Raw genomic sequence first — 15,176 nt, forward strand, 5'->3', positions numbered from 1 at the left:
GAAAGTTAAGTTTTTTTGTAAGCTTTATGATTAAAAGTTGTAATGTTCCATGATTAATGAAATGCTATGGTTTTATTTCCCTTCAATTTTTTTGTGTTCTGATTTTTGTGTATAGTTCAAACATTTTGGCCTTGTTAATTCTAAAAGGCGGAGATGAACTAGCATATTTGCTCGCATTGCATAAGCATTTGGGAATAACTTGCACTAGCATTAGTAAAATTATATAGTATGATATATGATGATGATGATGATAAGAATTGATTTTTTTCTTAAGTGTTAAGAATTTTCAGGATTGACTAAGAAAAGCAAGTCTCTACTCTCAAGACTCAGACCTCCAAATGCACTCATTGACATATTCAAGTTTGTCATCATCAAAGGAAAAAAGGGGGAGATTGTTAGAGATAGGGGGAGCAACATGAGCAACACGATTATCTTGAAGCTTGAAGAAGTTTTATCTTTTACATGACAGACTCTCTTAAGGGGCATCTATATTGATTGTTATATTGAATGTTGCATCTTAGTATATATCATATCATTTGTGCATCGTGCATCATCATATATGAGTGAGAAGAAAATTTCTAAAGTTAGAAAATTTCTTCAAAAGGCAAAACTCTCTATTTTAATCGATTACAATCTTATCGTAATCGATTACACAATTTGTCTTAAGCTTGTAGAGTTATGTCTCGTATCAGTATAATCGATTACAACCTTATCATAATCGATTGAATAATTGTTTGTAAGACAATGACTGATTTATTCAGGAGTCTCTGCTTTAATCAAATATAATTGATTACTTCTCTTTCTATAAGTGTTTCAGAAGTAAACAAGAACACTTTATTCGATTACTTAGAGTATCTAATTGATTGCATTGTTCTTAAGTTGTTTCCATTTTTTGGGAAGAACACTTTAATTGATTAAAAAGATAATTTAATTGATTACTTCATTGAATTAATCGATTACCTTGTAGATTTAATCGATTACAGGCGGTTATAATTATTTTCTCTATAAATAGCCACCTTGTGTTCTCTCTAATAACAAAACCTTTTAAGCTTCTGAAGAGCCAGGATCACGTGTTGTTATTTGTTAAAGAAAGAAGGAAGAAAAGTGCTTAGAAATAGTAACTCACAACTTCAAATCTTTTGATTATGAAGATGTTTTGTGATAAGTGAGTTGTGTTACTTTCTTAAGTTCAAGAAGCCACCTTATTCAGTCAAGCAAGGTTTTGTGGAATGGATTGATCAGGTTGTGTTTATCTTTTACTTTAGTTTTTAGTGTATGGTTTTACACAACTCTTGTTTGTGCGTGAATTTCTTAAGGCATGCTAGAATAGGTGTTTCTAGTCTGGACTAAGGGTAGGTTTCTCTTAGGTTCTTATTCACAAAGGACCCTAATGTTGGGTGCCTAAGTCTCTTTTTCTGGGGTGGGAACTGAGATTGCTTGTAAGAATTCTAGATGCATAGTGAAAATCTAATTCTGATTTGGATTAGATAACTGGATTAACTTCTCTAGTGATAGAGAGTGAACCAATATAAAAAGTGTACTTCTTCTCTTGATCTTATTTTTCTTTCTCATTCTGGTCTTAATTATTTTACTAAAGGTTTAATAAAATATCTTTTTGAATGAAAGAACTTTAACAAAGGATCTTGTGTAAAGGGTGGATTGATTCAGTATTGATTAAGTCCGTTTTATGAAAGTTTTGTGATATGATCCGTGCAAAAGAAGTTTTCGCAACTTTGGTTTAAAAAGTTCGTTTTGTTTTGAAAACCAATTCACCCCCCCCCCCCCTCTTGGTTTGGGAGCACCTTCATCTTTTTCACATAACACTGACACAACAACAACAATATTATGCACATTATGTCTATATTTAAGTATACTATTTCATAATGATTTGGGTTGTGAAAAAGTGTTATATTTGTTGAAGTTTGAGCTACCTAAAAAGAGTTATAAGGAAATCTTCATCAGAAGGAACCTACATCAAAATAGGTCCTTCCTCACCAACAACATTAGAATGCATTTGTGATGTACCTTTAGAAGCTCATCAAAGTTGTTCCTCAAAATGGGAACTTCATAATGGATTCAAAATTTTGACAAGTCAAGTACAATTGGCCCTTTTCAATCTTCTTTAAGAAAGTGCAATGCTAAAGGCCCCACTTTAATGACTATTTTCATAGGATGTTCAAAAGAACTAGAAGGGAGATTTTGAAGATAAGTTGAAGCAATCTAGAGAGAGAAACTTTAGTTGTCTACCTCTGTGTGAGGAATATGTGTTCTTGCTTCAAGCCTCTCGGTGTGAGAGTGACCCACTTCCTAAAAACTCATTTGTGTTATTTATTGTATTTGAGAAAAGTGTGATTTGTAATTTCCTGAGTGAAAATCCCTTGTAAGAGGAGAATGTATGTTTGTGTAGTGACTCACAGAAACCTTATTTTGTGAAGTCCAATAATTGGCTGGCAGTTGAGGGAACCTAACAAGTTGCTTGTATAGTAGGTTTCTTGTTTGGAAGTCCAGTAGGTAAATTGGTAGTTGTGAAAATGCAGCAATTGTTGGTTGTGTTGGTAAAAATCTCATCTTGAAGGATAAGGGTTGGACAAAGCCCAAGGTTAGAGTAAACCAGTATAAAAATCCTTTGTGTTATCTCTTCTTCTCCTTATCCTCTTTTCTGTTTTGTGGACCTATCCTTCATAGCTTGCTCTCCAAACAACCTTTCACAAAATTGTTTTAAGAAATTCAATACACAAAGTTATATCAATAAGCTTTTAACTAAACAAAGAAAGTTAAACTAAAGGTCTGAGCTAACTATCTTGTTTTTCGAAAGACTGTTAAGCTTTCGTTCTGAGTTCAGAATAGTTTTTCATTTTAAACTAATACTTTTAAAATTGATTTCATATTAACTTGTTTTATTAAAAAGAATCATATGTTTGTGAAAACACAATTCAACCCTCTCTTCTTGTGTTATTTTATTCACTTCAAAATTAAAGTGCCAAGTAAAAATGGGTTTAAACAATGGATTGATAAAATTAAAAGATTATACCAATCATCTAAGTATACAAGAAAGTTGTATTAATCATTTTTTTAGATTGTTTAACCCTATTTTTACTTGAGATAAGTTGGATAATCCCTTAAGTAACTTATGTGTCATTTGAGTATGTTGACATAATTTTTGTAATGGATATAGCATGAAGACGTTCAGTGACGGAACTATGTTGAATTAAAGCGGGACAGTCCCCCCCCCACTTTAATTTACAAGATTTGTTCAATATATAAGTTAATATTTGTAGTTTTTGCTACCTTCCCCCCTCCCTTCCTCCGATTTTTTTCTCACCACTGATTTATATACAACTTACTGTTAAAAACTATCAACTTTTTATACAAATTAGGAAAAATTTTAAAAATAATAAATTTGTTCTGTTAAACATATTTAGCCGTCTGTTTTTTTGGGTGAATAGGAGGGGGAACACACCCAACACAACTACCATTAAAAGCCGCGAGGAAACGCGATGGAGCTTACATCCGCTAAAATAACGTTACGTAGAAAAAAACAGGAACAAAATAAGAAACACAACACGAATACCATATAATATGATATTATCAAATCCTCGAATCCAAACAGCCCGAGCAGTTGGACATCTTCTAAATACATGGTCTGAAATTAGCCTCTGTTGGAAACTATGCAAGTACTCATTGTACTATAATCAAATATTGAACATTTCATATTTGAACTGTTTTTTTTTTCTTTAGGCAATTATTTTTTATTTTAGGATTTTATTTGATTTTTAATTGATTTTATAAATAACTTTTTTATTATAATAGTTATTGATAAAAAGAATATGCTTTTGTTTTAATTCTAGATTTCTTTTAATTAGTTTTATAAATATTTTTAGAGTAAATTATGTTAATCACTTTAAGATTTAACAAATTAAATTATACAAATTTCTCCTTTTTTTTAAACATTTGTAGCAACCTTTGTTGGTCTAATATTTTTTAAATAATTAAGGTTAAATTATAATTTTGGTCTCCTTAATTTTCTAAATCCACAATTTTAATCCCCTTAATTTTTATTTGTAATATTTGATCTCTTTAATTTTATAAAATTAGTGATTTTGGTTAATTAATGGGCGTTAGTAAAAATGTATAAGTGATATTGGTATAATACTTTTCAAACAACTAAGAGATGTTTATTGTTTATCGATAAATATTAATTATTAATATTGTTAGTTTTTTGTTAGCAAATGAAATCAAATATAACTGTTTTCCTCTTCTCTTCTCCCCTGACCACCTAGTCCATCAATGAAGAAATGTTAGTGTAGGAGTAAAAAAATAAGAAAAATTTGTGTAATTTTATGAAACTCATTTTTATTTTTGTTACATTGTTTTTTATGTTAAGAATAAGATAAACATTTTTATATATTGATTATCAATTTTATATATATTTAGTTCTTGTAAAATGAATGGATTTTATTTTAGTTCTCGTGAAAAAAAACATCTCTCAGAAAATCTAAAATCATTTTTTTCATTGATCTTTATTATTATGTGACATTCTTTGATTTTTATCTCTAAACAATATGAAATAAATTTTAATTATAATAAATTACTTCTTATAATGAAATTGAAATATGACAACTCAAAAAGTTCTTTCTTCATTCTTTAGGAAAAAAGAAGACAATGATTTTGATCTATCTCACTCTATTCTTATACCACAAACTTCAAAAATTTCACTACTAACTTGCATTATATAGGTAATTTATATGTACTTTCATATGATATATAATATTTTTTATGAACTAAATTTTAAATAATTATTAATAGTAAAAGTTGGTCAGTATTAGTTTTGTTTATCATTTGTTAAAAGTTTGCCACCTTTAATAGTATTTTTTAGTTCCTTTCCTGAAGACGTTATTTTAAAGCACGCTCTAACCTAAACAAACTGAATGTGATTTGTGAAAACTCTTATTGAAGTTTTTTTTTTCTTTTTAGATTCTATAAGAATTTAGGAATGTCTTTGCATTTTTATTTTTTTTTGGTGAAAGTCTTGGCATTATAATAGTACTTAAGAGATCTCTATTGAAAGATTAGAGAATATAATGAAAGAGAAATGTCTGAACTTATTAGTAAATATTTCAATCAATTTAGTTAAATACTAGTTGGTAACCCGTGCATACGCACGGGTCTTTCGCTAAATGATTTTCGATGAAAGAATAAAAAAAAAGATATTGTAAAAAGACAAAGGGACTAACAGTCATATTAAAGAGTTCTATATAGTAGAGTAGATTGACGGGCAAATTGATAGAAGATAAACATAAAGATGTTGGAAAAAAAGATAGCTAACATTATTTTCCAAAATAACAAAAAAGGTTGAATAACAACTGTAAAACCTAATCTATGTTGTTGTCGTCCCAATCTATTACGTGTCTAATAACAACTTCCCAGATTTTTTTTGGCATGCCTATAGTAGAATGACAGTTCATCTCCATGGCTAAAATCACCTTCTTGAAGGAATTTATACCAAGGCTGAGTGATATACTTATCACCAATCTCCTTGTCAAGCACGATTACATTCCATTGTAGTGGAGGTCCGAATCTTCTCAGGATTGTCATGTGGTCACCACAGTGGATTAGACATTGTGTGACAGAGGGTGGAAGTTGCTATAGGGAAAAAAAGAGCTAGGCATTGAAATTAATATTTGTATAGAAGATATAAACGGATATGAATATTTTACCAGTGGATATGGTGCCCCTAGCATTGATTGGGTGATTTCATAGGTCCAGATATGTTTCCTTGACGTGCGGCGTCTTTTGCATGTCTGCTGGTGTAATGGTGGAGTGAAGTGGAGGTCAAATTTTGAGTGGTGGTCACAGGCTAGGAAATTTATGATTACTGATTCATAAATTTGTAATTCTTTCCTCAATGTTGTTAGGCCATCAGCAAAGAAAAGTTTGTCCTTGTGTTGCCTGGCTCGAATTTCATAGGTGGCCTAGTATTTCTATGGCGTCCTGCAAGGAAAAAAAACTGTTTTAAAAAGGAAAGACAATATGAAAACCAGGAAAGGAAAAAGTATGGAAAGGAAGCATTTGATTTTACTTTGTCACAATGGAACGTAGCTTTAAATTGCAATATTAATGGTTGTCTGATAGCAGGGAATCTCAACTGCAGTGCAATGAAAAAAAAGTGGAGTTAGCATTTAAAGAACATGTATATTGACCAATTTAATTGTGTGCAACCGTAAATTGGGGTGTTGCTGCAATGTAGTAGTAATTGGATTTAAGAGTTCTAAATTAGGATAATTAAAATAACATAAGAGAAGATGCATATAATATAACACCTAAAAAGTTGAATCCAAGGCATGAAAATAAGCAATACATAACATGTGTAATTCATGCAGAGTAACGAAAGTAAAAGATCAAACCATGAGTCAATGGATTGAAGCATTGATTAAATGGAAGAAAGTTTGAGAGGACAGAATCAGCCTTATAAAAAGAACATAACATATGATGTATATAACCCAACAACTCAGAAACTTAATACAATACTTGGAAATAATGGTAATAGAACCCTACAAAATTTAATAGACACTCAAAAAGTTTTAACTTAATGTTCTTTCTGTTTTGTTTAGGCTGGAGCATAATGGAACAGGATACTGATAGGTTGTTATTCTAGATGACATGCTAGCTAGGGTCCATTGACAGTGGCAATATAGTAGCATCAGTTTAAATTATTGGATAATTTTCACTACTCGTTAGTAATGAACAAAACTAAATTAATATTTAAAGAATTTAATAGTGTTGGTGGTGTTAAAGAACACTTATCTCTTACTATCTATTTACGAATACAATATCAGAACCACTGGAACAGGGTTTTGAATTAGTATCAACAAAATGTCAAAATAGAACATGCATTGCCATAAAAAGACAACATGAATGCAAAAAGTGTGAGGGGCAAAAATGTGGATTTAAACATTGCTGATATCTAAATAGTAAGGTAGATGATAACGTAGTATGTAAGAAACCTAAGACAATGGGTGCAAATAAATGAAATAGAAGGCGGGAAAAATGGATTAGGGGTTTGGCACATGAAAGAAGGTTGAGTGAGACAATCATGGATTCAAAGCTAGAATTGTTCAATATGTCTGTCCTAAATTGCAAGTGCAAAAGTCACAAATACAGATGGCAAGATGTTGAATTTTGGTTCGGGATATCGATGAAAAATGTAAGCAAAGGCAAGGAAAAAATCACGAAATGAATACACATCCAGTGAGGTATTCGGTTTAGACTTACCTTGCTTGAGGCAGTTGATGAAGCGGAACTCATGGTGGTAGTCGCTTTGAGAGAATGATTTGCTTAGAGTTGAAGTGGAGGTGGTAGAAAAAGGAAGGGTGGTTTGATGGTGTGAGGTAGTAGGTGATGGAAGGGTCATTGCTTTTTGGAGGTTGTAACTGGCGGCAAGTTAAGTGGTTTGGGAACTGTGGAGCATTGAATGTTACGTCCAAAGATTGGTCGTGAATGGGCAGAATAATAAGTATGAAGGTCCGTGGTGGTGGAGGCAGATGAAGAGGTTTTTTGATTGTTGAATATAACAAAGATTTTGACACAATTTTTTTATTGTTATAAATACAATTTCCATTATCAAATGAATGACGTGTCTAATGCTGAAATCAGTAATGATTTGGGAGACATAATAGTTTCCATGGGCAATTGATTATCTAACAAAAGAGAAATGGTTTTACTAAAAGAGTAATAATAAGTGTATTATCCTAGGAAAAGAGCCAGAATAACATATAGAGTTCATTTGCTGAATGGTAGTATTTAAATTGAGATAAGCATTTTAGTTTTTTTTCGTGCAATTCATGAAAGAAATGGTTAATTTGGAGTTTATGAAAAGGGATGAAAATTTAAAATGCAGCAAATAAGAAAATGCACTTCATAACGGAAGAGTGGTTATTTGAAGTTCATGAATTATAGATTGGCTCATTTGATGATGTTTTAACTGTATATCAGAGATTATATGAGTAAGAAGCAAATACAGTTATGCATAGAATTAAATTTGGAATTGCAAATAAATTGGATTTACCTTTTAATATTTGTAAAGACCTCTTTGAAAACCACATCCGTGGTTGAAGTCATTTTTTTTTATTTCTGGTCATGTATTAAAGTTTGAAGTCCTTTCTTTGACTTGACCCTTGATAATGCAACATATAATTGGCCATGTAAAAAAACTAGTTTTGGCAAGTAAAGTCCAATTGAAGATAGAGATTGTCCTTGGGATTTGTTAATCGTCATTACATAAGAAAGCATTATTGGAAATTGTCTCCTCAATAGCTTAAAAGGCCATGTTGACTGTGAAGGCGACATGGACATTCGTGGGATATAAACATGATCTCCGATATTTGTCCCAAAAATTATGTCAGCTGCAATAACATGTTTTGCTAGCCTTATGACAATTAACCTAGTATCGTTACACAATCCTTGAGTTTGGTCTAAGTTCCTTAATAGCATTATAGGTGTTCCAATTTTGAGTTTGAGACAATGATTGGGTAAGTCAGATGTTGTCAATGAATTAAGAAATTAAGTTGTGAGTGAGCAAAAATGACAACTTTCAATGGTTTCGGATTTGTCAACTGAATCAGAGCTTAGATATTCCATTTGTTCACCTATCATTATTTTAGACATAAAAACGCAAATTCATCAACCAAAAATGTAAAATCCAGGAAAGTTGACTAAAAGATGAAAAACACAATAAGATAATTTAGTATATGATCACCTGATATCATTGTAAGCATATAATCATTAACTTGTTGTATTGTTTCATTTGTAGAAGCTAATATTGCTCTGGTTTGGAAGTATTCACGATCATTGTGATGATGACATAGATCTAGGAATGTAGAGCTAATTATACTATGAATATAATCATTATATTATGTGATTAATAGTTCCTGTGGAATTTCAATAGTAGCGTAGCCATCATTTTCATGTCCAATAATACCATCACCAATATCTATAATCCATTGTGCAAAAGCCGCAGTTTCTTCTTGATCTGTTGCTTGCATGTTGTTTTGTAAGCGCATGTTTTTTGTCAGTCTCAAGATCTGACAATGATCCCATAGATAAGAGGAATTAATTGTTGCGTTAACAATATCTGAGCGGCTGCCTCTTGGAATGACTGGCAGGATCTGCCGGAAATCTCCACCAAAGACCATTACTTTACCTCCAAATATTTTATTGTCCTTTGAGTTGTGTTTGATGATATCTCTAAGGCTGTGATCAAGTGCCTCAAAACAGAATTTGTGAGCCATGGGTGCTTCATCCCAAATGATCAGACTCGTCTGATTTAATATTTCAGCTAATTGAGTTCCTTGATGGATATTGCAAGTTGAGTCTTCAAAAACTGGAACTGGAATTTTGAATTTTGAATGTGTAATTCTACCTCCTGGCAATAACAGAGAAGCTATGCCGCTAGAAGCAACCATAATTACAATTTTATTGTCAGCTCTTAGTGAACTTGCAAGTGTTTTCCAAATGTATGTTTTTCCTGTACCTCCATATCCATAGAGAAAAAACATACCACCTTCATCTTTATTAACAGCTTCAACAATCTGGTTGTAAATTGATGCTTGTTTGTCTGGAATTATCGATATGTGGTGTTAGATTTAAAGAAAATTGAATCCAATTGAAGTACTAATTTCTAGATGAGAAAAGCTAAGAAGGAAATGGACATAATAATTTTCAGAGGCGTAAATTGCTTTGTAGTTAATATACCTGTCATATGAGAAAATAGATGTTCAAACTCTGATCTAAGTTCTTGATTGTTGTAATTGAGTTAAGCTAATATAAGGCTATTGTCTAGATAGGTTGGGCAATTCGCATCTTCTGGATATGACATTGAAGGATAGTCTCTAAGCGATCTTTGATTTGCTTGCAACAGTTGTTCAATTTCAAGCAAGACCAGATTTTGAAGAGTCTTATCATCAAGCTGTAATGCTAATACACAAAAGGGAAAAAAGTCAAATTATGTGTCGCATCAATATTCATTTGTGTCATGGGAAATTACCACTAACCTGGACTTGCTGATGATTTCTTATAATTATAGACAATGTCATCAGCCATCCAATGCCAAGTTTGGTCCCAAACTTGTTCAGGTTTGTTCATTGTTGCAGTTAAAAGTAACAACACAAATAGCTTTCTTATATAATGTGTTGAGCCCCAGTCTTTTGCTTCTTTGATTGCCTCAATGAATTCTTTATCATCTTGCAAAAACCCCATAGCAAAACATGCTTCTTTATATGTAGGATACTAAACATTATCAACTGTTCTTAAATCCTCAAATGAGGTAGGTCCTTTACAAACAGTAAGCATCATCCTCAAGTAAAATAATTCGCCTGTAATTGGTGGGACCCATAGTAATCTGCCAATGGTGTAGCCTTTCTTCCTAAGGTGCCAACATCTTTTCTTCTGATTGTATACAATCTTAGAAACAAATTCTGCATAAGTAAGATTTCTTCCTTCAACAGAATTTTGGTTGGTGTTCATCCATGAAATAAACTTTGAATCAGAGATACTTGGCTTAGACAATACATCATCAATATCATCATGGTCTTCGTAGAGAACACTATGTTGGCCTGGAAGATGGAAGTGCAATCTTTCAACAGCAGGTTTTCTGCCATGTATTGGAAACCCAAAGATTCTCCAAGTAGATTCACAGGGACATATGTATCTGTCGGGAAGATAGATGTAGCTGTTAAAACAATGATGGTCAGATAAATTAGAGATTAATTTTTAATAATACCTGCAATCTAGATATTCTTTGATCTCATCATTATGAGTGCTACCATTGTGAGTTCGATCATTATCATCATGAATCAAAATAGCAGTTACTCTATCATATCCCTTGTTGATGTACTTAAATAAATATTTGATAGAAGTGCTTTGGTTACACCATTCAATATTGATATGTGCTTGGTATTTTCTGAGCAATCTTGGACTGTAAGGTACAATATACCTGTTATCCATTATAACACCATTTTTCTCAATTGTGTGACCATTGTTTCTTCTATGGTAGACCGGAAAACCATCAGCATCTAAAACAGTATGCGGCTGGAACATTTTAGGATAGAAATGAATGCACTTGCCTTCTTTCATGCATGGAGATCCAGGGTTCGAAGTTCCACATGGGCCATGAACCATATGGTTTTTTACTAATGAATGCAGTTCTGGATCATCTTGTTGTGAAGGTATCTCTGTTGATATAATTTGATCAATTTCATCCGAGGATGGGTATTTGTTATCAGGATGTAAAAAAAGCAATAAATGGACATGCGGCTGCCCTCGTTTTTGAAATTCTATTGTATACATATATGCAATTCATTAGTAAGACTGTTAATAGACAGCAATTAAAGTTATTAGATATGGTTGTGTGCTTAATATTGACAGTGTAAAATAACAATCTGGCACATAATATAAATTCACCAAAGTTAGAATCAACTTACATGCAATAACTTTCCCTAGCATCTGATTCTTTGTCAGGTCCAGAAGCATTTGTTCATACTTTAATTTGAAGGCTCTGGAGATTATGTCTGGTCTATCTGTTGCTTTCAGATACAATGGATTCAACAATCTATGGATTTTAGGCCAGTTTGGATTGCAGGTTAAAGTAATAAACAGATTTGGGAAGCCCACATGGCTACATATGGCCATACCATCAAAATAAAGTTGATCCATATAGCGGGGACTGCCAAAAAGGTTGAAGGCAAAATGACTCTTTTACCTTTATTTAGGTCTTTCGTGCTTCCATCATCCAATGACTGTTGTAAGCTGCAAAACTTGTCAACTCGAAGTTTTTTTTTGTTGTTTCTGATGTAAGAAAGCCTTTCTAATTCATAGTATACCCCTCAACAACAAATTGTTGGAATGGTCTCCTAGAATTCAACAAAGTTTTTGACTCATTTGATATGTGTGGCGTCCCTAAATAATGATTGGTTCAATAGTAATAAATTAAATAGCATAAACCATGGGAAATTTTTTTTTCTTTTTCTCTTTTTTTTCGCACTGTTATTCATTTCACGGTAATTAAATTCAGAAGGAAAATTATCACTATAGAGTCCTAAATGGCCAGTTCACAACTCTATTCGGATTCATTTCTTTTTGATCACTCATAACTTCTAAACTATTTTGCTCTTTCAAAAATATACCAGCCATCATTTTAGGTCGTCACGTGAGAAATAATAAGATGTGGTCGGTAAACTCTTTTCAAATAAAGTTTGTTAACACTTCCTTTTCAAATAACAAGATTAAACATAATTATATTTATCATCTAAAACTGTCCAAAATGTGGGAGTTTGCAAAATAACATAGTGACATCCAGAGCAAAGGTAACAACTGTGGTGGCTTCAGCCACAATATATACAACCATTAAAATTTCTATACAATAGGTCTACCCACCCAAAAATCAAAAGAGTAAACCTAGCAGTCTGAACTAGATACACCCACCCACAAAAAGTATGTACACCTAGTCTAAGGAGCCGTCTGCTATGATGAAGAGTCATCACTATTCGCTGTCCCTCCAGGGCCGCTCTCCTCTGTAGAGTCTGCCTCAGATGCTGACATAACATCCTCTGGAGAATCAACATCAAGGAGTGGGTCTTCATCATCCTCAGGTAAGTCAAGGGCGTCCATAGCAGGTTCAGGAGGTAACTCCTCTAGGTCCTCTTCAAGATCCTCTTCAGAGGATGACACCTCTATCACTTGAACCGGCTCAACTAGTCGATATGGAGTAGGTGTAGGTAGTATCCACTCCATAGGTTGCTGAAGTGTGCGTGCGGGTTCCTCCGGATGTACTAATGAAGTAGCAGTGAGTCGAATTGTGCCACGGAATCGGCACTTCTCATTGCCTTCAAGGGTCTCCCAAACACCCTCTAGGCACTCCATCACAACACGATCATGGATCAACTGCACTGCCATCGCGATCTACAAGAGATAAAAGAAAGAGGGTAGACTCTTTCACAAGAAATCTAACTACACAGGTAACAATGTAATGCGTCCCATAACGGCTACGCATAGTCAGAATGTCTTTTTCAAGGGATTTCCTCTCTGGCAATCGATTACCAAAGTATGTAATCGATTACCAGTGCCCAAAAACGAATTACACAGCCTTTGCACCTTGGAAACTAAAAATTACACTGTGTAATCGATTACACATAAATGGTAATCGATTACCAGTAGCAGGTAACATTGTGTAATCGATTACACCCAACTGGTAATCGATTACCAGTGCCTTATCACCCTGTGTAATCGATTACACACCATTGGTAATCGATTACCAGAGGCCATTCAACATCCTGTCTCCATTTTTAAGCCCTGTAATCGATTACCCACGAATGGTAATCGATTACCAGAGGCTAATTTCCAGATACCACCCAAGATACATAGCTGGCCAGCTGCCACACAAGCTTCCTTGCTTCGTGGATTTTGTTCTTTTATTGGTTGACTGCCAAGAGCTCGCCTGCTTAGGTACGTCACAGGTTCTCACTGACTGACTATGCCCGGGTTGGGTCGGGATTAGTCAAGCTTAGTTTTGGGCAATAGCACCCCACCTGACGTCCCCAAGGTCTCCTGACCCCGCGACATATCTCCAGGTACCACTCTGTGGTCAACAAACAAAAGTAGGAAGACTGACTCTTCCACGCTTTCTCACATCAAGCTTATTGGATTATGGGGCACCCATCATATGTGGTACTAGGTGGCGATCGGGCGATGGCGCAAATCAACTCTCCCACTTCCACAAGTCAAGCATAAACACACCATCCCCAGTTGCCCACCTTTAAATTGAGCTCACGCACTCCTACGTAGCCCTTATTCTCGTTCCTCTCAGCACCGGGTCCCCATCAACCCCTCTAAGCTTCCACAATATCCAAACAATTCGATTTCATTTATCATGAAACTACCCTAAACCAAGAAAACAGAGTAGAGGCAGAAAACTCTGCCCAAAACTCATTCAAATTCCACAGTTTTCCCTACTCACATACCCTAGTAACATTCTCTTTGTTCCAATTCGTTAACCATTGGATTGCCTTGAAAATTTTACTGAAGGTTCCTAGTACAGAAATCTACATTTTGACCGTTGGGATCTGCTATAAAATATCTAGAACATGAGATGTACTACCTTTTCCGTAACTAGTGCTGCATAAGCATTTTTCTGCACATTTGGTCAAGTTTGCTGCACAATTTGACAGCTTTTGCTGCACAATTTGGCAGATTTCGAAATCCAACTTGCCCACATCCAATTTTACTCAAATTGGATCCTACAAGTCCTAAATCATGTATAAATCATATTTAAACCAAAAACAAACTTCAGACCAAGGCAAATCAAAATATAGGTATCCAAAACCCACCAATTTAGTGAATTCTCAAGGTTTGAAAAGTGAAAATGAGAATTGGGTAATTTTGGGGTAAACTCTCATCTCAATCAAGTCTATAACATTGATGTAGACTTGCTCAAACTGGTTTTAAGGTGAAAACTCCACCTATTCAAAATTTGACCTCTCAACACCCAATTTACCCTAGAAATGACTCTTTTCTTTCACATTTGTCACTCATTTTTCTCATTTGCTCTGCCCAAGCTTTCCTACAAGTCCTAATTGACATTCTAAACTAGAATCAATTCACTTTAGACTCCAATTTCCACTAACCCCAAATTTGGCTTTTCTAACCCTCAAAATCTCACATTTTTCCACTCACAACATTACCATTCTCACATTTAACCCTAAGTTAACTCTCCCCATCATCTCTACCAGTTTTCTATCAACATTTTCAGCATACATATATCACAAAGCATCATCATAAAACCCTAAATCAGCATGGGTAATTTTGCTCACATCAAACATGTCAAGTTTAGCATGATTTCAACAAATTCCTTCACAAATAACTACCCTAAGGCAATAACCTAGTAGAACTACCCATCATAGCTCCCAAAAACCCAACACCCAAGAATTTCAAGTGAGAAGAAGTATACCTGAAATTTGAAGCCCCACGAAGTAGAGGTGTGCTCCAAGACTCCGAAAATGGCTTCTCCTTGCAATTTTTGGTAGAAATGAGGAGGAATTTTGGAGCTTCAATGGAGGCTTGAATGGTGGAGAAGAAGAAGAGAAAAGCAACATGGAAAGAGGGAGAAGTTTCTGAAATTTTCTGAA

Source organism: Glycine soja, chromosome 10 (genome assembly GCF_004193775.1).
Source record: "Glycine soja cultivar W05 chromosome 10, ASM419377v2, whole genome shotgun sequence".
In the NCBI taxonomy this organism is placed as follows: Eukaryota; Viridiplantae; Streptophyta; class Magnoliopsida; order Fabales; family Fabaceae; genus Glycine; species Glycine soja.